The sequence below is a fragment of the Electrophorus electricus genome, chromosome 12, assembly GCF_041902795.1.
Source record: "Electrophorus electricus isolate QZ-2024a chromosome 12, ASM4190279v1, whole genome shotgun sequence".
In the NCBI taxonomy this organism is placed as follows: domain Eukaryota; kingdom Metazoa; phylum Chordata; class Actinopteri; order Gymnotiformes; family Gymnotidae; genus Electrophorus; species Electrophorus electricus.
In genome coordinates this window covers 19,921,304-19,945,154 of record NC_137508.1, presented here as the reverse complement: position 1 = coordinate 19,945,154, position 23,851 = coordinate 19,921,304, and the positions used below count along the sequence as shown (strand labels likewise).

Sequence of the window (23,851 nt, the reverse complement as noted above, 5' to 3'; positions counted from 1 at the left end):
TTTATTCCCAATTATAAGAAAATAGCACACCCACTAAGTATTTGCAAATATCTGATTTTTGTGTCTATAGGTCCACAATAATAAAACTAATCTATATAATAAGTAAAGAACTCATTGTAACTCAAATAGAAACAGCCTTACTGCATCATCATAAAGCAATGTATAATATAATCTTGAATTACTAAGCACACATTATGGTGAAGGAGAACTCTTCTACTGTTAGTGTGTAGATGAAAAATCTCAGGCCAGTTAATGCTTGCAAAAAGTTTACACCAACTTGATCTGACTGCAAACTAGGTGAGCCACAGTAAGGGAGAAATTTTCCAAAAGCTGGAACTCTGCAGTGTCAGTGTGCAATTATACACTCAGTTTCCACATCTAATAAATCTGTGGAGACAAACAGCAACAACCATCTCTGAAGAGACTTTCATATGATGAGGCTTAACATCATATGTCTTTTGCTCTTTTCAGTGCCTTCAGGTTGTTTAGTAAATATGATACTCATGTGCCTCTATTTCAGCATCTGAGTTGTGATTAACAGCCTTTTTCAATGGCATGTTACTAGTGCTTCCTCATTCTTCATTTTCTTTCTGTAATATTGTGAAAATAGGTTTAGTACTGTATGTAATATCAAAGATACACTATTTCCAAGCATTTCTTAATTAAATTACAAGGAGAAAGGATAGAAAATGCTTTGGATTGTGACAGAATCCATCACAAAAGGACTTTACCTTCTGAAACCTTTTGATTATAAGAACATGCTGCTGCCATAATAAATTACTGAAAAACAATGCTGATGAAAGATTTCCACTGCCTTTGACATGTGTATACTGAACCAAAAACAGTAGTCATGTATCTGTCTTACAGTAATAACAGCTGGCCTTGCTATCGCTTAGTTACATGGTCCTGTAATAAACAGAATGTATGCTTATAATAATAAGCTGTGAGGGTTCACATACTGGGGACATCGTCCATTTTTGCTATGCCTTGCACAGATCTTCAGTGGGCTACAGTTCTGTACTGATCAGTTAATCAGTGACATGCAGCTTCATTTGATATAGTCTGGAGGGGGAAACCTGGATATGTTTAATGATAAACTAAACAAGACCTTTGGACTCTGACACTCTGTCCTTATCTGATATGAAGACATTCATGAATCAGTGGAATGTGGTCTGTTAACCTCACATGTTAAGATTAAACTTTATCATTCAAGGTGCATTTTAAAACGGTCACCAATCTGTTGGCTGTCTTGGCCTGAATTAACGTGATGACAAGTAAGCATTTGGAAAGATCATCAAAGCTAAATTTCTGTACTCATAATAGCCCATTAACACTTAAACTGTATCACTATACTCAATCACTATTAACAAAACACGGCCAATTTTACAGTGTAAATAAATAATAATATCATAAAACATATGCAGTTACAATGACATCATTTTGTAATTGCTAGTGTTTGTGAACTTTAAGGCATTATTGTAAGAAACTATTTTACATTGAGATTATTAGATTTACCTCAAGGAATTCTTTTTTCCAAGTATCAATTATGTCAAAGTATCAACTGTCCTATCAACCTATCATTTCATTTGCTGTTTGTGTTTAACACAAGAACTTCAGTTGATCTCTGTCTCCTTGCCAAACCCGTGACCAAATGCCTCCACCATGGTTAAATAGTAATCTACAGCTGGGATTTTCATTGATTATAACACCAGACACAAAACTGCTCAGAATAATTTATAGCTGTATTTATAGTTGTATTTTCCCGCAGTATTTTCCCATGACCCACACAAGGCTCTCTGATCAAAAACAAAGTATGACATAAAGTCTTGGAGCAATTACAGTCATAGCTAAAAAAAAAAAACCCTAAGCATTGCAGTTACATAAAATAACACATACCTTATCTTTGTTGACAGTACACCACACATGGCAGATTTATAAACAGAAAAGGAGATGAGTATGTGAATGAGAGAGGGAAAGAATGAGGAACTACAATGACACATTCTACTCTCTCCAATAGGTCATACTTTCTCTCATTTCTTGCAACACTCTTGCTCTGGCTGCAATTACCAACAAAATACTAATTTCATCTTAAGGCCCCAGTATTAACATGTATTTTCTTCCTCAGTGCAGTACTCCATTATTTCACAGTATTTTTTTTTTTGTCTGTGAAAATTTTGTTGTTCCATATATATTCCTTATAAATCCTCTGGTTAAGAATTATAGTAGCTATTCCAGAAGGTGTTAAGATTTCTGGTATAGCAACAAAGCAGAACACATAGGCAACTTTGAGTGTTGTAGTACATATATCCAGGAAAATCCCTTAAATCTGAAACACAGTGACTCATGGAATAGAAGCAGACATTTTACCATCTGTCTGTGTGACTGATACAATTGCTTCTGGCTGATTAATGGAAAGACCTTGTCTGGGAATGTGTGTGTATGCATCTACATTCATGTGTATTACATTTCACTGTTACCTTTCAGACTTCAGACCAATTCAGACCAATTCTAGGCTGCCTACCAAATCTAGGTCAGTTAATTGTATAAACATTCAAGTTTTTGTCATGCTGCACAGAACACCTAGGTTTGCTATCACCATGGGAGGAAGTCCTAGATATAGCAATCTTATAATGAGGCTATGTTTAGCACACTTGTGTTGCTATAATCCCTTGAAAGAGAGCAATAGTATGTAAGAGAAGGAAATGCAGCTATTCTAAAAGGGAAAACTGGTCTGCATTCGCTAAATCCCAGTATAGTTGATGCACCAGTTCATTTTAAGCCCATGAGGGAAAAATAAGGTCACCCCGCAAATTCCAAATTGAGGACAGGGAATATGTCTTTTTCTTCAATCAAAGTGTCCCTTTGGAATGTGGCTTCTCTTCCATACTGTGAGTTGAATGTTTTCTTCCTAGTGCTGAAAAGCTGGATCCATAACTAGCAATTAGATGTGGTCTTAGATCTGGGGAATTTGTATAAAAAAATCTTCTTGATTGCTGGTTAAGTCCTCCGAAAATAGCCAGCCTGTTTATTTTCCCCATGCAAAGCAAGTAACTAAAACCTGAAACCTTGAGTTAAAATTAAAATATTGGAAAGATTAGAATTGAAAGATTTTAGAGCAGTAAATTTTATTCTGTATATTTAAAAGCAGTGCCAAAAAGAGTAATAACTCTAAAAGACAGCACATTTACTGATGTTACATTATTTCTTTGGAATAAATACAACTGGGTGCATTTAGTTGTATCAACAACTGATACAGTTTATCTAACACTGTTTATTGAAATGCAGAGGGATGTGAAAATCAACAGCAACTTAGAAGACAGCTAAAAATTAGTATTATATTATCAATTACAATAAATATATATATACCCTGGAATATGTTTTATTTTTGCTCTACCCAACCTCAGATTCTTTACTTCATTCTGTGTATGATTTTCTGTACATCCTTATGACCTCTCTTTATATTCTACTTAATCTCCCTGTTTTTGTACCACAGTTTTTGTCTCATTTTCTTCTTATATGTTTATTTTATAGGACTATTTAGGTCCACTATAGACACAGCATGTCCCAGGTCTGGTCTGTGGCCCAGAGGGTGGAAGAGAGCCCCCCTTTTGACAAGGTTAGAACTTCATCAGGGGAATCATTTTTAATCTATCTTCACTACATTCCCCCCTTTGGGCCAAAATTCGATGAGGGTGGATAATTTTGGGACATCAGCATAGCTATGGTAAAGATAATAGGCATACACATTTTCATACATACACAGTTAGTATCATTACCCTAGCTAGCATGAAAGGATAAGAAAGGTTAGACTATGATCAGAGAAAGGAGTAGAGAATTTTGATGGTAGTTATAGAATTTTTGCAATGTTCAGAGCCATTGCTGGTGATCTGATTCTTTATTTAGGTGTCAACATTTTGATTCTAGGCTTATGGTGTGCAGTGTTGACTGTCTTGGTGGAGCTTGTTTAGCTTGTCTATAAAATCTGAATTTGTTTGAGGAGAGGGAAATAAAAAACAGAGAGAGCAGAGAGAGGAGGGCAAAGAGAAAGGAAGAGAGAGAGAGAGAGAGAGAGAGAAAAAAAGATTTCTTATATGTTCATAAAATGTATGTGGGGATATATTGATACATATAGGAGATTAAATAACACAAAAAGAAATATAGATGCATGTGCATATATATGTGACAGCCTGAATGCCACAGAGCAAGGAGCAGGATGCACAGACTCCCTCAATGTAGACAGACATTTATTAGACAAACATAAACAGTGGCACTCACGTAAAACAAGCCTGGTGAATACGAGTAATGTTTAACATTGGCACGACTACAAGTACAATAAGAATCACACATACAAAGACAGACTAAGAGGCACACACCAACAGGGGTTTAAATACATACATACATAATGACAAACCAGGTGCAGGTATGGGCTAAGAACAGGTGCGTGGTTACAAACAAGACAGTTAGTGAACTCCCACTGCCTGTGGCAGGCCGTACCACATGAGCAGTGGGAAGTGGAGCATTCCGTAACAGTACCCATGTACGCATTCACACATAAACACATACAAGACACGGCACCGAGTGCCCACCCAACATAAGGCAGGCTAGGAGCTGCCACAAGGAAGGTCACTCAGTAAATGAGGGGGAACGGCGAAGTCTGCGCCTCTCTCAGTGCAGGCCGGTGATGCTCTGTGGCAGGTGCAACAGCTCTGAAGATGCGGCTTCGGTGTTCAGCGGTGGCTCCGGAGGCACAGCTATGGCGTTCAGCAGCGGCATCCTCCTCGGGGGGACCCAGCCAGGACAAACAACATACCGCACCCACATGCACAGTGGGAGCACACAACAACGAGTAGGTGTGCCTGCAGACAAACATAAAAGGCACACTGACACAGCACCTGCTGGAAGGGCAGGTGCTGGAGGTGTGTCCTGGGTCCTGCAGGACACACAGAAGGGCACGTCTGCCCTGGACATACTGCTACAGGCTATGGCCCACATGTTGCCAGCCACCAAGGGAGAGCCCATCCTAGAGGTGAAGCCCTTGAGGCAGTCCTCTTCCTGGGCTTTGGATGGACCTGTCCAAAACCTGAAAGAGAGAGAACAGAGGCAACAGTAGCATTAGACAGGGGCCTAGACAACTCCACTGGACCACCTATATAGTAGTCCCAGTGAAGCCAATCAGCACCTCATGATCCCAGCTCATTTACATTTATGGAATTTAGCTGATACTTTTATTTAAAGCAACTTACAATTATGATTGAGTACAAATTGAGCAATTGAGGTTTAAAGGCCTTGCTCAGGGGCCCTTAAGTGGCAACTTGGTGGTGGTGGAGCTTGAACCAGCAATCTTATGATTACAAGTTAAGTACCTTAACCATTGAGCTACCACTGCCATCAGTAGTACTACTTTTGTAATGGTGACTGATTTCGAGTTTGATTTGGAAACCGGCAACTTCCATCAGACATTGAAAACTACTTTATCATCACAAACTACCTCAAATGTACAGAATGTTAACATTTTGCTTTTCCATCATGGCCGGTTCCATACTCCTTCAGTGCGCTGAGTGCAACATTTAGTTATTCTTTGTCTGTCATTAGCGATAGTTTTATCTGTGAGAAGTGTAGATTAATTACTAGTTTGATAGAGAAGATTCTAGAGGGGTGATGTTACGGCAAAATTGCAGCGCTTTGATTTGCCCATGAGAGCACTACCCATCCCCAATTCGTGTGTCCAACAGGTTTCCCCCGCTCATGAGACACCCGTTGAGAAGCCTGTTCAAAGAGGGCTAAGGTTATAGGGGAGTCTATTTTGCAACATGTGAAATTAGCTAGGCCTTTAGGGACACCAGCAAAAGTAGCTAGCTGTATACCAGGGGCCAGGGTGCTGGACATTGCAGGTACTCTTAAGGTTTTAGGCACGCATAGGTTCTCTGAGATAGTTTTTCATGTAGGAACTAATGATATACACCTTTGTCAGTCAGAGATTACTAAAAATAGTATTGAAGAGGTGTGTCAGTTGACGAAGGTGATGTCCTATGCTATAGCTCTGGCCCCATCAGAATGTGGTGCAGCGATATAATGTATAACTGGTTATCTTTGCAGAACTGCAGGATGTCCAAGTGGTGCTCTCAAAACAATGTGTCATAGATAATTGTACCACATCTGAGGGCAAGCCTGACCTTTTAGGTCAGGATGGTATTTGTCCTTCTAGGGAGGGCACTGCTCTCCTTTCGTGTACCATAATCCACAGTCTCATGACAGATCTAGTTAATCTATGACAATCCAGAGTGGAGGCCAGGCAGCAGACAAATAGGCTAAACCAACCATCTGCTGGTTGCTACCTGACATCACCCAAGGTTTATTATATTGACACTATGGCTGTTCCCTGAGCTAAGCAGAAATAAACAAAGAAAAACATGTCTTAATAACATAATTAGTAACTGATTCACAGAACACTGCCTGCACCTTTTATTTAAAGCAGGGTTTACTAAATGTTAGATCCCTAACATCTAAAGTGCTCATGATAAATGAAATCCTAACAGATCATGGATTTAATGTACTTTGTCTAACAGAAAGCTGGATCAAGCCAAATGAGTACATAGCTTTAAATGAAGCTTGTCCTTCTGGATACAGCCATGTACACTGCCCTCCTCTAACTGGCCATGGAGATGACATTGCAGTTATTTATACTGACACATTAGGTATAAATCAGTCCTTTGAAAAAAATTTTTCTACCATAAATGATGTAGACAGCGATAAGAAGCCCACCCAGCCAATTCCACTACTTGGCATATACAGGCCACCAGGACCCTACTCAGAATTTATTAAAGAATTTGCAGATTTCCTGTCTAATCTAGTCACTCTAATAGAAAGAGCAATTATTGTTGGTGATTTCAATAATCACTTTGATAGTGCCCAAGACCCTCTGATATTGGCCTTTAGTTCTATATCAGAATCAATTGGTTTCACCCAATGTATAAGAGAACCCACACACTCTGGTAGACATATGCTTAACTTAGTACTGACATACTGTGTAGAAATACAGAACATAGTTATACTACCTCAGCCAGATGCCATCTCAGACCATTCTCTAATTTCATTTGAACTACATACGAGCCACAATCTAGTAACCTCGCCTCGCTATCATACCAGATGCACGATCATATCAACCACTGCACCTAGATTTATTGTGAATCAGGATACCCTCAAACCCCTTGATTAAATTATGGAATGCTTAGAATCAGTATTCTGCTGCACACTCAATGATGTTGCTCCACTTAAGAATACAAAAACAAACAAACTTATAGACAAAAAAGTTGTACTTTGGTATAATGACCACATTCACAATTTAAAACAGAACACTTGAAAAATAGAACGTAAATGGCACCTGTTACCAATTCTAATGTGTGAGAGGCAGGACACACAGACTCCAACGTCTGGGACATACATTTATCAACATTTACCATAGAACACTAATCACACATGATTAATACAAACAAGAAACAGTTAACGCTAAGTACAGACGATAAACGCATATACATCTAACAATAACGAATATAAATGTTTAACATCACCCTTGATAATAACACACCACATTAACACGTTACGTCAACAATGACCATTGACACTGCACACTCTGACGTGGGTTTAAATACACATAGACAAACGAGGTGCAGGTGTGTGCAGGTGTGGCCACAAAAGAAGGTCCTCCCACTGCACATGGCTGGCCAAACCATGTGCCTCGTGGGAGGCGAGCATTCCATGACAGAACCCCCTCCCAAGGGGCGTGGCTCCCAACGCGTCCATCCAATGAACGCGAACCTCCGGGTGCCATGTACACGTAAACACAGACACAGCACGGCACCCACCCAGTAGCAGGCTGGCCAGGTGCCACCAGCAAGGGAGACCTTGTGGTGAGAGGGAGAAAGGCAGTTTCCCTGCCTCTCTCAGGGTAGTCTGGTACACTCCTAAAGATATTGCGTCTACAAAGAAAAACACAAGACGCAAACAAACACACAACAGCACCCACACACAAACATACAAAGCGCTGTGAAGTGGTGCCTGCCATCCCTGCAGGTGCCTTGACGTGTCTGTGGCCTCAACGGACACGCGGGGGTACATGTCCGCCCCGGTTCCAGACGTGCTACCTCCCTCAACAGTCCTCCTCTCTCCCGCCGCTCTAGCAGCGTCTCTGAGGCAGTTTGCCTCTGAGGCTTTGGGCAGACCCTTCCAGTCTCACTGGCGAGTCCACTGAAGGGAAGGGACTTAAGAGATCCTGCTGGCTCCACCCGACCGCCCTCTTTCTGGTCGTTGTGGTGCCCCTCGGTCCTCCTCAGCTCTGGCTCAACAGCCTCAGCCCCCCCCCCCCCCCCGCGCCCCCCCGCAGGTGTGCAGGCATGGTCACAAACAAACAGACCCTCCCATTGCACGTGGCGGGCCAACCACATAACTCAAGAGGTGAGCATTCCGTGACACCTATGCAGGCTGGAGCTGATCAAAACAAGGAGATGGATGCAAATGCAGAAGGACTTTAATGAAACTAAAAGTGTGCACAAACAAAATAAAAGAATACAAACCAAACGTGACATGAAACACAGAGGAAGTAAACTAGAAAAATTAAGCATACATAAACAAGAGCAAAGCGAATATATAACTGACAAGAAATAGAGCTACTGAATCTACACGCAATCAAATGCACCAAAATAACCAACCACATGGGAAACACAGGGCTTAAATACCGAGACTGATGAAGACTAATAAGACACAGGTGAACATAATTGCATGCAGGTATACAAGCAAGGGGGTGGAAAAGAACAAAACCAAAACAAGGAAACAAGGAAACAGAACCAGGAATGAAACAAAAAACAGGATTGTCGTGGGAACCGTGACGTCAGGAAGGGGTGATTGTGACAGTGCCACATTAAACTTGTCTTCCAGCCTTCTCAAGTATAGAAAGGCACTTATTACCACTCAGATAAACAGATAATCTCTCGACCCTAATAGAAAATTACAAAAATAATCTAAGATTTCCAACCTTTAAACCTCAAACCTTCCATTTATTTCAAAGATCCTAGAATATCTGTAGCTCAGCAGCAAAACTCATATCTTAATCAGAACCAGATACATGATGTCTTTCAGTCAGGGTTTAGGGCTAATCATAGTACACAGACTGCAGTGATTAAAGTAGTTAATGAGCTGTTGGCTTCTGATCAGGGTTATGCTTCTTTGCTTATAATGCTTGATCTGAGTACAGCATTTGACACCACAGATCACAACATTTTACTAGATAGACTCGGAAATGTTTGTCAACATAAATGGAGACTTTTCAGCATAAAACAAATTTAACTATGGTGTCCTACAAGGATCTGTTCTAGGGCCTCTTCTTTTTCCTTTATATATGCTACCTCTATGTGACATTATATGTTAACACTGTGCTAGTTTCCACTGCTATGTTGATATGCAGTTATAGGTCTCAGCCAAACTAGAGGACATATACCATCTTAGTATTATTGAGAAAGGCATAAAGGATGTCATACATTGGATGTTGAGTAACTTTCTCTCATTTAATCCTCACAAAACAGAAGTGTCCTCACACAATGCTCCTTTCAGGTCTTCAAATGACAATCCTCTGTCCACCGCACAGTACCCGGACTTCTTTGTGAGATCAGTGAGGGTTGCTGCTCATTACCCAACACATATCCTAAGTATTCAATCTGATTCTGAGCAATGGCACATTTCTGTGTGTAAGCCTTGCTCAGATCAATGGTGGTAATGTACCTGGCCCTGCACAGTCTTTCAATCATATGATCCATTCTAGGCATTGGGTATGGGTCGAACTTGGACAGTGTTAATCAGCCTAAAATCTATGCAAAAAGACATATACTATAGGGCTATAGGGCTGCCCCACTCACTGCTTGAGGGTTCAATCACTCCCATCTCCCTCATAAGGTCCAGTTCTTTCCGTAACATAGACAGCAGTTTTTCTGGGATTGTAGAACTTCTTAGAAGTTGGATTGGTCTCCTTCACGTGGATACTATGCTGGACCATGTTGGTGTATCCCGGTTTCTCTGTGAAAAGTGCTGGGTCCATCAGACCTGCCACCTGCTCTTGTTTTGCCACTGATAAGTATGACAGATCCATCAGCTGTGCTGCTTGATGAGTAGGGAAAGACTGATCTGAAAGCTCTTCTTCCTCCCTCACTGCTTGCACCATTATTTGCTGCATGGTTCTAATCCCTCTGCAATAGCCCTTCAGCAGGTTAACATGGAACTTCTGGTGTTTCATGCTGCGCTCTGGCATGTACAGCCCATAGGTGACAGGCCCAACCTTTCTGGTGATTTTGTAAGGCCCATGTCATTTTGCCAACAGCTTGCCCTCACTGGTAGGCAGAAGCAACAATACTTGTCCTTGCTGGAGCTCTCTAGTCCAGGCCCGCTGACTGCTCTGTGCCTTCCACAAATGATCCTGGACCAGTGTAGTCATCTCCTCCACCTTCTCTCTCATCTTTACCACATAGGCAACCGCATTATTTTTAGTAGCCTTGGGTTCTTCACACTGCTCTCTCAAGAGGTCAAATGCGCCCCTCACTTGATGACCACAGAGTAACCCAAATGGACAAAAACCTGTAGATGCCTGTGGTACGTCTCTGTATACAAAAAGAAGATAGGGGAGCCATTGGTTCCAGTCAGTGCCAGTCTGTAAGACAAATTTGTAAAGCATTGCCTTCAAGGTCTGGTTGAATCTTTCAACTAAACCATCCTTCTGAGAATGATGGGCGGATGTCTTAATTCCATGTATGCCTGTAATGTATCCAGCAGGAACGAGGTGAGAGGCTCTTTATTGAGCGAGGGTAACAAAAACAAGGGAGGCTAAACAGAGACATGGGGAAAACACTGAGGCAAAGTAACACATGAACCAGGCAAATGGAAAAGCAAGGGTTGATGACAACGAAAACAATTTAAACACAATGGAACAAACCAAAATAACCATGGGAAACAAAACACAGGGTTTAAATAACCCTTAAATTACCCTTAAAAAATCCCTAAAATTAAGGGCTAACCAGACACAGGTGAACATATGAACAGCGAAACCCAAAACAAGGACTGGAGTGACCGTACTGACAGGTATGGAAAATTAGACAAGGGGCAGAGAAAACAAAACAAGGAACTAAAGGAGAGACATGACAGGGAAACCATGGAAACAAGGATGCCAGGAGGGTGGCCATTCATGACAGAAACCCACACTAAAGCCTGCAACACTGGGGCAAGCAAAAATCAGAACACCTAAGGTAAAAACAGGACTAGGATAAAACAACAACAAGCAGAACGGGCAAGATGCGGAGATGGGACAGGACCCAGAAAAGACGCAACAGACACAACAAACAGCAGCAGACAAGAGAATGGATATAGAAACCAGGGGAATAGGAACTGACAGAACTGCAAGAACCAAGAGTAGAAGCAGGAACAGACAGAAACTGAAGGAACAGGACAAGAATCAGGAACAGACGTAGGAACAGAAGCAACAGAACAAGGATCAGGAATAGAGGTGGAAGCAGGAACAGAAGCCACAACAGAAAGTCTGAGGACAATAAAAGTGCCGAGAGGAAGGACGAGAAAATGCAACAAGACAACGAATGACGAGGGATGACCAGAGGCCCAAAAGGATGAGGAAAACAAAATGCAAAACAGACCAAGGTGAGGAGCAGGAGCCAGGTTTGGATCATAGAGCTGGTATGGGGACAACGTAAGGCGGTGAAAGGCAATTGTATCAGGGCTGGCGCAAGGAGCTGGAACCGGGGATGAGACAAGATGAGGAACAAACACCAGTCACAGACCTAGAACAGGAAGATGAGGCAACCAGTATGTGTTGAGGACAGGACATGACACAGGAGACCTAAACGGACTAAGGACCGAACAAAAGACACAGAGAAAGGAAAAAGGACAAACAGGGACAGACGGCTACTCTAAGGGGTACGGGGTCTGAAAACAAAAATGAAAACAGGGACCAAAACAAAAACCAGCACAATACCAGGAATAGGATTAGAGGCAGGAGTTCAGGCAAGAGAGATAGCAGGAACAGGAGTACTATATGAAGCAGAGACAGGTACAGGACCAAAAGGAAGAGCTAGTGATGACAAGGCAGGACAGGAAACAACCAGAGGACGTTGAGGAAGCTGATCTGGACACAGAAACCTGAGGGACACTAAGAAGTAGGGACAGTTCCAGGGGCAGGACTACAGACAGGCATAGGAGTTGGAGCAGCTCGAGGGGCAGAAGCAAGATGGGGAAACGGAGTAGGACTGGCGGCATGGCTGGAACAGGAGGTGGGCACAGAGACTAGAGGAGAAACATTGGTATGAGGTGTAGATGTGGGACCGGGGACAGAAACAGAAGCAAAGACAGAGGTAAGTATTTCCAAGGCAACTGAGACAGGCACAGGAACAAACAACAGGCATGGGTACAGGTACAGGGACAGGCAAGGGAACACTAATGCCACAAGGTAGGCAACAAGCTTCACCATGATAACAAACAGGGATAGATTTATGGACAGGAACAAAGACACAGCTAGGAACAGGAGCAGGCAAAACAGGAGCTGAGGAAACAGAAGCAGAAACTGGGGTGGTAAAAGGGGCTGGTGCAGCAGCCTCAGGGAGCAAAGGAGTTACAGGAATTGCATGAGATGTAAACAAAGGGAACATATAAGCCTGAGAGGTTGCCTGAGAGGCTGTAAGAATCAATGGCTGGCTACGAGGTGTGGCCGAAGGACTCCTAAGCATCTCAGGGGGCCCACCCGTAGCTGCTACTAGGGGCATATTAGGGGAATCTTGAGGAGCAACCATGGGGACGGGCTTGGTACGAGGACGGGCAGAGAGGCCCCTCCACTCCAGAAACTGGAGCTGACAGGGAAACCACCTCTACACCAGAGAAAGGTTGACTGAGTGCCCAATATGTCAACTACTGGTGATGGGTCCAGATGTACAGTGGTTGCTGACGGCAGGTTCAGTTGCTGTATTGGTCAGCAGCAGGTCCTGAGGCACAGCTGCAATGGGTCTGAGGGTGTGGCGCCAATCAGCAGCAGGTTTGGCTGGTCCAGAGGAATGGCTATGGCTACACTGGCCGTCTGGAGGTGTGGCTACACTGGTCTGGAGGTGTGGCAGCGTTCAGCAGTGGGTCTGGGTGGCCCAGAGGCACACCATCAGCATTCATCAGCACTGCAGGGAGGTTCGGGGTTGCCGGAGAGATCAGCGGAGGCAGGTCCAACAGGTCTAAATGCTTAGCCACAGGAACAGAATAGGTGGTGGCATCCATGCAGGGAACAGGAACAGGATCAGGCTGGGTGGTGTCTCACACTGGGAACAAGCACTGAACAAGGATGAGCGGCATCCACTATGTTGTGAACAGGAACTGGATCAGGAGCAGGCTGAGTGGCATCTTACACACCGGGGACAGAAAGTGTCCGCATGGCCCCCTCCAACCTGGTAACTAGAGCAGGCTGTGTGGCCTCCCTCATGCCAGGAATGGGAACTGGACCAGGAGCAGGAGCTGGCTGGGTGGAGTCTTCCAGGTCAGGAACAAGAACATGAGCAGACTGGGTAGCGTCTTACATGCCAGAAACAGGAACATGAGCAGGTTGGGTGGTGTTCGCCCCATTGGAGACAGAAAGAAAGTTTCCACAGTCCTTGCCTCCTGAGCTCTGTGCTGGAGTATTATCTCAGCCCACTCTAGTGCTTTACCCCAGAGAAATGTTCTCATGAAAAGTACTTTTACTAGCTCTGGGGGATTAGGGCAGGTCAGATTCTGGAAGTATATACGACATAGCATAATAAATCTCCCAACAGAATTGTCCTTCCCATCATACTCACTAGGAGTTGCCATAAGTGAGGGCAGAACCAAAGGCTTCCCAGCCTTAAGAGTCAAGAGCAGAGCTTTGAGATAGTCCAACTCCTCTCCTGGGAGTAAACCAGTGTCCCTGGTAGCATTGTGTGAAGGTGGCTGAACTGAAGCAGATAGAACATGTCATAATTTGGTGAGGCCCTCCTGCTGCATTCTCGCTAGTGGTCGGTTATTCTGTAATGTATCCAGCAGGAATGAGGCGAGAGGCCGAATGCAATTGCAGAAGGCTCTTTATTGAGCGAGGGTAACAAAAACATGAGAGGCTATCAAACAGAGACACGGGGAAAACACTGAGACAAAGTAACACATCAACTAGGCAAATGGCAAAGCAAGGGGCGATAACAGTGATAGTGAAAATAATCTAACCACAATGGAACAAACCAAAATAAATGACATGAGAAACAAAACACAGGGTTTAAATAACCTATAAAATTAAGGGCTAACCACACACAGGTGAACATATGAAGAGTGAAAATGAAAACAAGGACTGGAGCGAAGGTACTGACAGGTATGGAAAATCAGATGAGGGGTGGAGGAAACGAAATCAAGGAATGCAACAAGGAAGTAAAGGAAAACAGAGACACCACCCTGGAAACAGGGACGCCAAGAGGGTGGCCATTCATGACAATACCTAACAGTTTATACACTTCTTGCAGCAATCTAGACAGAATGTTTGTGCCTTGATCTGTTAAAATCTCCTGAGGGAGAATTACTCTTGCCGTCAGATGCATCAGAGCATTAGCCACCCGTCTAGCCTTGATTGTGCGCAATGGGAAAGCTTCCAGGTAATGTGTGACATAATCACATACCACTAAAATATACCTGTTCCTTGTCTTGCTTCTTTCTAAGGGACCCACTATGTACATACCTATCCTCTCAAATCAGGTATCAATTATAGGTAGTGGGTGCAAATACATTGTAGGAATTGATCTGCTTGAAGTCAGTTGGTAGTCACCACGTCTTACGGAATTCTGCAACATCTGTGGAAATTTTTGGCCATATGAAATGTGCACCAATGCAAGACAGATTTTTATGCTTGCCTAGATATCCTGCCCAGGGTATGGAATGACCTAACTTCATTGCTGTTAACCTCATTGAGACTGGGACAACCAGCAGCTCAATTTCACCTTTATGCTTGTATAAAATTCCCTTCTTTATAATTTAAGCCTCTTCATTTAACCCTGTGCTCCTTTGCTTTATGCCATCAACCTCAGACACCTTATTAAACCATGGCTGCAAAGTTGGATCCTGACACTGCAGTGTGGTAATATCTGATGGCATAGAGGGATCTACTGGTTGTTCAGGCATGGGTGGATGCTCCTCTGCTAGGACTGACTTCCCTGCATCTCTGTACTTTAGGCTTAACTGGCTTAGGGGAGTTTAATTCTACCTCTGTGTCATTAAATGGTAATTTTGCTAGGGTGTCTTTAGCATTTTGTGCTCTTGTCATTACCGTTCAAAGTTTAGTTTTAGAGAGCAGAGCTACTATCGCTTGCATATCCTGTCCTAAAGCTACTGGATATGGTAACTAGCCTGCAACTGATACAGTCAGGAGAAATATTTGTCCATCTACTGTCAAATAGACCTCAACAGTGGAGTAGCATTTCTTATCTCCATGCACACAGCTTACCTTTATTTTGCCCTCATTACAGTCCTCTCTTAGCAGAAGACTTTCCGTCACCAATGTCCAAGTGCTGCCTGCATCAATCAAAGCATTTTCTTGCTAACTGTTTATTAGCACTGATACCATGGGGCCTATTTCTTGTCCAGCTGTCAATTGGATTTAATGTGCCCTAGTTCCCCACAGTATTGGCATCTGAGTTCTTCCTTACTGACTCTATTTAAAGGTCTATAACTTTGCAGTGTACTGGGAGGTACCATGGGTTTGGAGTATCTAGACTGGAAGTGTGTCCTGCTATTGGCATCACCAAGACCCCCCCCCCCCCCCATCACCCTGTACAGACTTACATCTGGACTTCTGTTCACGGCTGATGTGTCCTTGAACCCCCCGGCAGAGATGAAGACTTCAGCCAGCTGTGCTCCCTCCTCTGCCGTCTTGGGGTAAAAAAAAAGCAAATAAAAATATTTAAAAATAAAAAAAATTGAGTATTTACAAGTATAAGCAATTAAAACATCTCCCATATCACTCCAGCAATATCCAGCAATTATAACATCTCCCATATCACTCAACTTCAAAAACATCCCTGCTTGAAGTTTCCCTCAGAAGCTTTGGGGGGGGGGGGTGACAACAAAAATAAACAAACAAACAAACAACAACAGGAAATTAGGTGATGTCACTTCCTTCCTTTATGCAGATTAAATTCCCCATAAAAGTCCCCATCAACACAGGCTACAGTTTCTTTTCCCTCCAAAACATAACAAGCTAAACAAGCTCTAGCTAGTTCAAAATGCAGCAGCCAGAGTTTTTAATAGAACTAGAAAATTTCACCACATCACTCCTATCTTAGCTACTTTACATTGGCTCCCAGTCAAATTTCATATTGATTATAAAATACTTCTAATAACCTACAAAACACTGAATGGTCTTGCCCCTTGTAACAGTGAGTGGTAAGGAGGCGGACACAAGTGCAGAGAAGAGTGAGATGTATTAGGGGCAAATCCAGATTCAGAGTCGTTATAATGGTCCAGGGTCATTGAGCCAACACGTAGAGTATGGGGATACATGATAAACAAAAAACACATGGCAAAACAAGACAAACAAGGGAAGCAGGTTATAACAGAGGCTAGGAAACACGAAGGCTAGGATAAACACAAAGACACAGAGTACAAACATATGGGTACGTGTTTTCAAATACATAAATGCAGTCATTCAAACATCCGGTGGACAGCAAAGACACAGGGCACAAGACAAGGTTTAAATACTTTAACTTAACAAGACTAGAAACGAGGAACAGGTGAAAGTAATGACGGGTGTGGAAAACCAAACGAGGGGTAGAGAAAACAAAACTAAGGAACAGAACCAAAATAATACATATGACAGGGAAACCATGGAACATAGAAGCTGGGAGGGACTAACCATGACACCCCACAGTGCCTTAGAGAACTCTTAGTGCAATTATGATACACCATGTCTGTTTAGATCAAAGGGTGCAGGCTCTTTACTAGTACCAAGAATAAGAAAATCTATCGCAGGGGGAAAAGCCTTTTCCTATAAAGCTCCCACACTATGGAATAACCTTCCTGAAAATGTTCAAGACTCAGTCTCAATATGTAAGGCTCGACTGAAAACCTATCTGTACTGTTAGGCATTTTATTAACTACTTCCCATCTTAGGTAAAGGTGTAGATCTGGGGTTCCATGGGCATTGAGAGTTATGGTAAACTTGGATGTTATGATGCTGTCACTTCATCTCTCTTTTGTCACTCAAGTTTGTTGAGGAGTGCTGATGTTCCAGGGTGCCCTCATGCCTGTGTTCTGGCTCTATCCTATTTAGCTGTGCTGCCATAGCTAGATCTGCCGGAGTCCATTATTACACATTACACATAGTTCCCTAATTTACAAACCATTGTACCTGTACATGTGCCCCCCCCCCTTTGAGTCTTGATTCCTCTCAAGGTTTCTTCCTCATGTTCTAGGGAGTTTTTACTTGCCACTGGTGGCCTTGGCTTACACACGGGGGGCTTGGACTTGGACATTTGTAAAGCTGCTTGGTGACAACATCTGTTGTAAAAAGCGATATATAAATAGATTTATTTGGACTTTTTTGACTTGATTTACTTCTCTCTACCATTGATGTTATATATATATATATATATATATATATATATATATATATATATATATATATATATATATATATATATATATATATATATATATATTCTGAGGTCTATTCATTTTGCATGTTTTATTTCACAGTCAAGGTTTTTTTTTTGTTTGTTTGTTGTTGTTTTTTTTTTTTGGGGGGGGGGGGGGCTGTAAAAAAAAGGCGCGCCGATCACAACTAGACAATGAACAACTTACCCGCATAAAATGATGTCCTAATATATCAAAATATTTCTTCCTAACTTCTTGTGGAGGGGTAAAGACTAATTTATCCACTTGTTATTTAATTTGCCTATTTTTAAAATTTCAAATTATTTATTGTTGTTATTTATTTACTATGATTTACTTTGATTCCCTCTAAATTCACTCTAGATCTGAATTAGAGTGCAATTTCCTAATTAATTCATTAAACAACTTGCGTACGGTCAGATCTCAACTTATCCGAATGCACACATTGCTTTTTCATTACTTAACTAAGCCATTGGTGTACAACCCGATCCCAGTTCATCCGAATGAACACACACCGTTTTCTCATGCCTCGAAAGTGAGAATAATTCAACGATACTAGCTCACCAATGATCAGCTACCTAATTACTAAATCACTTGCGTATAAACGGATCCCAATTTGTCCGAATGCAGACACTGTTCTATAACTACTCGACAGCGGGGATAATAATTTAACAATACTCATTTATGTATGATCAGCTACTTAACTACGAAATCACTTGTATACGACCGGATCTCAGTTTGTCCAGATGTTTCCTCAGCCTTTGTTCACTTCCTCGCCACATGAGGAAGTAATAAACAATTCCAAAAGTAGTAGCGGTCATTCCTCGAACAACCACAGGATGGAGTCAGATAACTAAATTTCAAAGAGAACAAGAAAACCCCCTTTTGAGAGGTAGTTCATGTTCTCGCCACACGCGGAAGTACTAAGGAACATTTCGCAATAATTCCAAACGTAACTCAATTCATATATGCCATAACTTTACGCATTACGCATCAGCTATGGTAAGTTCGACCCACAAGGTTCTGCAGAGACCGGCCGCTTTTTGGTCTTAACAAAAATTATATTCACTATTCATCGAAGTGAATTAGTCAGTATTAATTTTGCCTCTGTAGTCGCTTTACTTCAGATTCAGATGGGGCAATCCCGTGATTGTTCCTCCAGTTGCGCATCGTTGGGATTGGCAGAGTGCCGCTATCCGGTACCTAGGAACCAACGTAGTACGCAACCACATCCCAACCAGTAAGACCCACGCGACCAGTGACAGCTGTACCCACTGGCACCCATCGGGTGACATAATAAAGAAAAAGAGAAAAAATAAGAGTGTGCTCGAGAAGTAAAAGGGGAAGAAGGGGACTACTTCAGCTTCTGGTATGACGCAGCAAATTGTATTTGCAACCTAAGACAGGAATTTGTTGCCTTCACCTTGTATTGTAACACTAATATCTGTCAGGCTAGACATTGAATATGACCCGTACAAAGGTTGATCACTTTACTAAAGAGCCTGGTGGCACACAGCGACCCCTAGTTGCAACCTGAGACAAAAAAATTAATTCCGGTGACATGCGGCAATTAAAATTTTCCTTTGTACGTACAGTAACAATCGCTTGGGCTGCACGTTGCCATTTATATAAACTTAATTTGTATGAGGGCAGGTAAAACTCAAGATCACAATACAGGCCAAGGTCCAAGTCATGGCAGGACGATCAGAAGCCAAAGGAGTATCTAGCGAGTGAACACAATCAGAAACAGGTTAAAACCAGAGAAGCATGGTAGCACAAAATAAGGTGCAAAAGGCCACTGACCTAACAATTAGTAAGGGCAGATTAATAGCAATAATAATAATAATAATGATCATAATAACCATAATAATCATAACAACCATAATAACAACAATAATAACAACAACAGAGTACTCATAATAAAATCTGAGTCATTGTTTTAATTATTAGAACAATATCAATAGTTATTAATAGTGGGTGATCGATCAATAATTAAGACTATTGCCCACATATTATTTATTGTTCTTAATATTGATCTTTGCTGCAAGGGTGATGGTAATAAAATAATGTGGGTGTTAATCGTGCAACTACTATTTCTTATACCCCTAATTATACTAACAATATCCACAAATAATAAGACTTAAACATCAGGTGTAATGAAAAATTTGTGTGGCTGTATTTCCTTTACCCAGTCACGTGGTGATGATAGAGGGTTACCCCAGATTTCAAGCAAAATGGAACATGAAATTAAGGGGATAATAATACTGGCTGTAACTTTTATCAGCGGCTTTAAGAAACTGAGCTGTTTGCATTGTTTACTGTTTTATTTCTTGAACTGTTGCCTGTCATGGGCCAAGAGAGAGAGAAGCTGGCCAAGAAAACAGTGCCACCAGCTGATGCACCATAGTTTTGTGTTCCCTTGTTTCCCACATTCCATGCAACACCACGCAGAGCCTCGATAGGGAGCCGCAGAGAGAGAGAAAGGGTTACATCTTTGGCGTTGTTACCTGGAGGTGGTATGAGGATTAGTGTGGGTGCTACTTCCGCAGGCAGTGTTGTGTCTCTTGGACTGAATATCATTTATTTTACCTTCTAAAGCCTTAAAAAAATCTACGGTTGTAGCTGTGTCATAAAGGAAATACTTTCTGGTGCATAAGTGTTAGAGATTAATGCTGAAGGTCTTATACTCTTAGGGGAAAGTGAAGGCTGATAAATAGTATGTATAGTGAGAATCATAAAACAGTTTCTCTTGTCCAGTCACTGATTGGTTCCTACTAAGGCTATCTGGAATTTGTAATATTTTTTATTTTTGTTATCTTTTTTTGAGGTATATACTCAAACTAATTTCTTGTATAGGGCATAGTTTGGTTATAGTTTTGTTGCAGCCTATCCCATAAACTACACCTCCCTTACACACATAGCAGTATACTGAAAGCTAACAGAAAGTGTTTAGCTATTTAAAGAATAAAAAACGGGGGAGACAAAAGAATAATGCAAGGTGTTCCTCAAATATCTTCCCACTCAGCTAGCTCCTACAAGTGAACCTTGTCCCAATACTCCCTGGTTGTCATGGGACTCAGCCAGAATCCCCCATAGCCAAAGTTGACAGTGTACCAGCCACATAGTGGAGATTAAGGTGGTAGCAAATGCAGCACCAGCCCTACCTAGGTTGGTAAAACCTAAAGTTACATGTGGGGAGCCACCCAGTTATGTTAGCTCTCACACTCGCAACAGCCCAGGAGCAGTGACCTCACAGTATGCTGTCACTTCAATGCTTTGCCCTCCCACTCCTGCTGGAAGTCACCCTCACTTGGAAGGTCCTCATGCCTATCCTTCTTTGTACATGTCAACTCAGCCACACACTCTCCCAACTCCAGGTCCCATGAGTGTACTAGTAGTTACACAACACTCTCCCCAGTATGGCTTTACTCAAACACACCAAGTAAATAATGTGCAGGTGTTTAATGTCAATCTTGATAATTGAATCCTTATAGATGACTTGCTTGCAGTATCTCCTGGATGCTGGTAGCCTCCCCCCTCATCTGGCCTTTGCCACGTTGGTCCGTCAACTGAGCAGTGAAGCAAGGAAGCTAGTGCTGATCTTACCTGCCCAGCAGATGCCAGTAAGGGCATTTTATCCCACGGTACGTATTGAGACCAGTCGGAACGTGTAGTGCAATACTGCCTGGGGAATCTTACCAACGTCTGGTTAGTCCTCTCTGCAGGGTAAGTATACTTCATGGTTACTTCATTTAGAGCCCTGTAATCAATTCATCGCCACAGGCATCCTACCTTCTTCTCCACAAAGAAAAATCCGGCTGCGAGGGGTAGCTCAAGGGATGGATAAACCCCTGGGTAAGAGCCTCCTCCACATATTCCTCCATAACCTTGTTCTCTAGGCAAGAGAGAGGTATGGCTTAGCATGTCTAGGAAGTGGAACTCCGGGAAGGAGATCTTTAGCATAGTCCCACCTTCTGTGTGGAGGTAAGGTAGAAGCTCGGGCTTTACTGAATACATCACTGTATTCTCTATAAGGGAGGGGTACAGTTTGTATGTCAGGTACGTTAAGACTCTCTGCTGTGGAGTGGAGATGGAGACTCAGCTTCAAGCAGTTATTGTGACAACGAGAGCTCCATGACAATGGTTCAGCCTGAGACCAGGATATGTGCAGTTCAAGCATAACCAACCAGGGGTAGCCCAGGATGATACTGTCACAGGAAATAGGCATGGGAAAAAACTGAATGCTTTCTAAATGTAACAACCCTACTTGGAATACCACCGGAAATGTCTGTAGTCCGACTAACCTCCTCCTGATTGGTTGGCCATTTAGAAAATGCACACGCAGTGGCGGGTCCAAGGTTTTGGTAGGTATTCCCAGCCTAGCGACTATTCGGGTGTCTATGAAATTTCCGGCTGCACCGGAATTTACGAGGGCTGTAAAAGCTTCTGACCTCCCCCCCAATGACACCAAAGAAGGTTAGGTAAGCTGGTTATGTTTAAGAAAAAAATAGAGGAAGTTCTTGCTGGTGTTAGACTCGCTGCTTCCCTTCTCCTGGGCCGTTTGGGACACTGTATGTGGAAATGGCCTTCACCTCCACAATAGAGACAGAGACTGAGGGAGATATGTCGGCCTCTTTCACATGCAGATAGGCTTGATCGATCCACTTGCATGGCCTTTACCTCCTCCGTGTGTACGATGTTAGAAAATGAATGCGTAGATGAGCCTCCCTCGAGGGCCAATTGTCTTGACCAGGATGGTGGGTGCGTTGTATGTTTTTGATGGTGATAGCTAGCTGAATGTAATCTGAAAGGTCCACTACTTCTCCCTTGCAGGCGAGCTTGATTTGTAAATCCCTCCTGAGGCCCCTTTGAAACACAGTTCTCAAAGCTGTCTCGCTCCACCTGCCTCCTGCGGCGATGGTATGGAATTCCCTAGCATAATCCGCCATGGAAAGTTTTCCTTGATAGAGTTCGATGAGCTGGGTGCCTGGATCTCTTCCTATAGTAGGATGGTCAAAGACGGCCTTAAATAGATAGTAAAAAGCCCCCTCCGACTGCAAAGAGGGATCTTGACTATCCCACAATACTGTTCCCCAGAAACCTGCCTCACCAGTATGCAGGGATAAAACAAAATGGCTGCTCTGAGGTTCAGGAAACTGAGAAGTGTGATATGTAAAGTACATGGAGCACTGCATCAAGAAGTTCTTGCAACGGTTGAGGCGAGCCATCGTATCGTTCAGGAAATGTGATGGGTACCACAGCTGGGTTGAACCCAGCAACTCCTGGAAAACCTGCTTTGTTAGAATAAGACGGTTGACCACTAATGAGTCTTTGAATAGTTCTCCGCATGTCGGTGATGACGCCTTCTTGCTCAGTAAGCTTAGCTTGTCACTCCGATGGATTCATTGTATTGACGAAGTATTCTGTAATGTATTCCAGGACACAGGTAGGCAAGGATCCAAATGCTAGAGATAGTATATTGAAACACAAGCAGGAAGGAGTAGTGAGGTGGGTTGGTAGGGTAGTTCTTAGCAATCGCGGAATTGCAGAAAGGAGAGTTGTAGGTATGGTCAAATGTCGAAACCAGCAGGAAGAGTCACGAGTAATCTGAGGGCTAGGAATGAGGCGTAGTCTATGAAGGAAGCAGTGGTCAATAGCCAGGAGAAGCAAAAAAAGGAATGCTCGGTATGCATAAGAGTAATACAATACTTCGCAAGTTGGATAGGTCCGCAAGATAGAGGTTTTATTCCCTTTCAAATGGACCAGTGAATGGCAAACTGCCTTCCAAACCTGAAGGAAACACACTACCCTGAAATTAGAGTTCTTATCACTGAAATGGACAGTCACAGATAAATTCTATGACCACTTTTATGGCAATAAGTTTACAGCATTGACAGACAATAATCCTTTTTACTATGTAAGGTCCACAGCTAAGCTTGATGCCACTGGGCAATGCTGGGTGTCACAACTAGGCCAGTTGCTAGTTGTGTTTGTTTCAGTCGCAGTTCGTACCTCGAACCTAACTAGACTGCTCCATGCAACAGACTCCTCTCCTCACCTCTCAACTTCTCAACTCAACTCCCCAACCCAATTTCCCCACTCAACTGAAGGGGTAGAATTTGTCAGTTATCTTTTGGAAGAAATGAGGCATGTCTAGGTCATGCATATT

At 42.6% G+C, this 23,851-nt stretch overlaps 1 long non-coding RNA gene across 2 annotated transcripts; it reads right to left on the bottom strand.

Annotated features, from left to right (window-relative positions):
• Positions 1-3,159: 3,159 nt before the first annotated feature.
• On the bottom strand, positions 3,160-19,021 carry LOC145660107 (uncharacterized). Of its 2 annotated transcripts, none has more exons than XR_014126261.1 (3): positions 18,805-19,021; positions 15,856-15,942; positions 3,160-5,080 (listed from the first exon to the last, which is right to left on the bottom strand). It is a non-coding gene; the product is annotated as an uncharacterized LOC145660107 (long non-coding RNA). The 2 variants fall into 2 exon arrangements; XR_014126260.1 differs by lacking the exon at positions 18,805-19,021 and adding an exon at positions 18,388-18,490.
• Between the last annotated feature and the right edge of the window lie 4,830 nt (positions 19,022-23,851).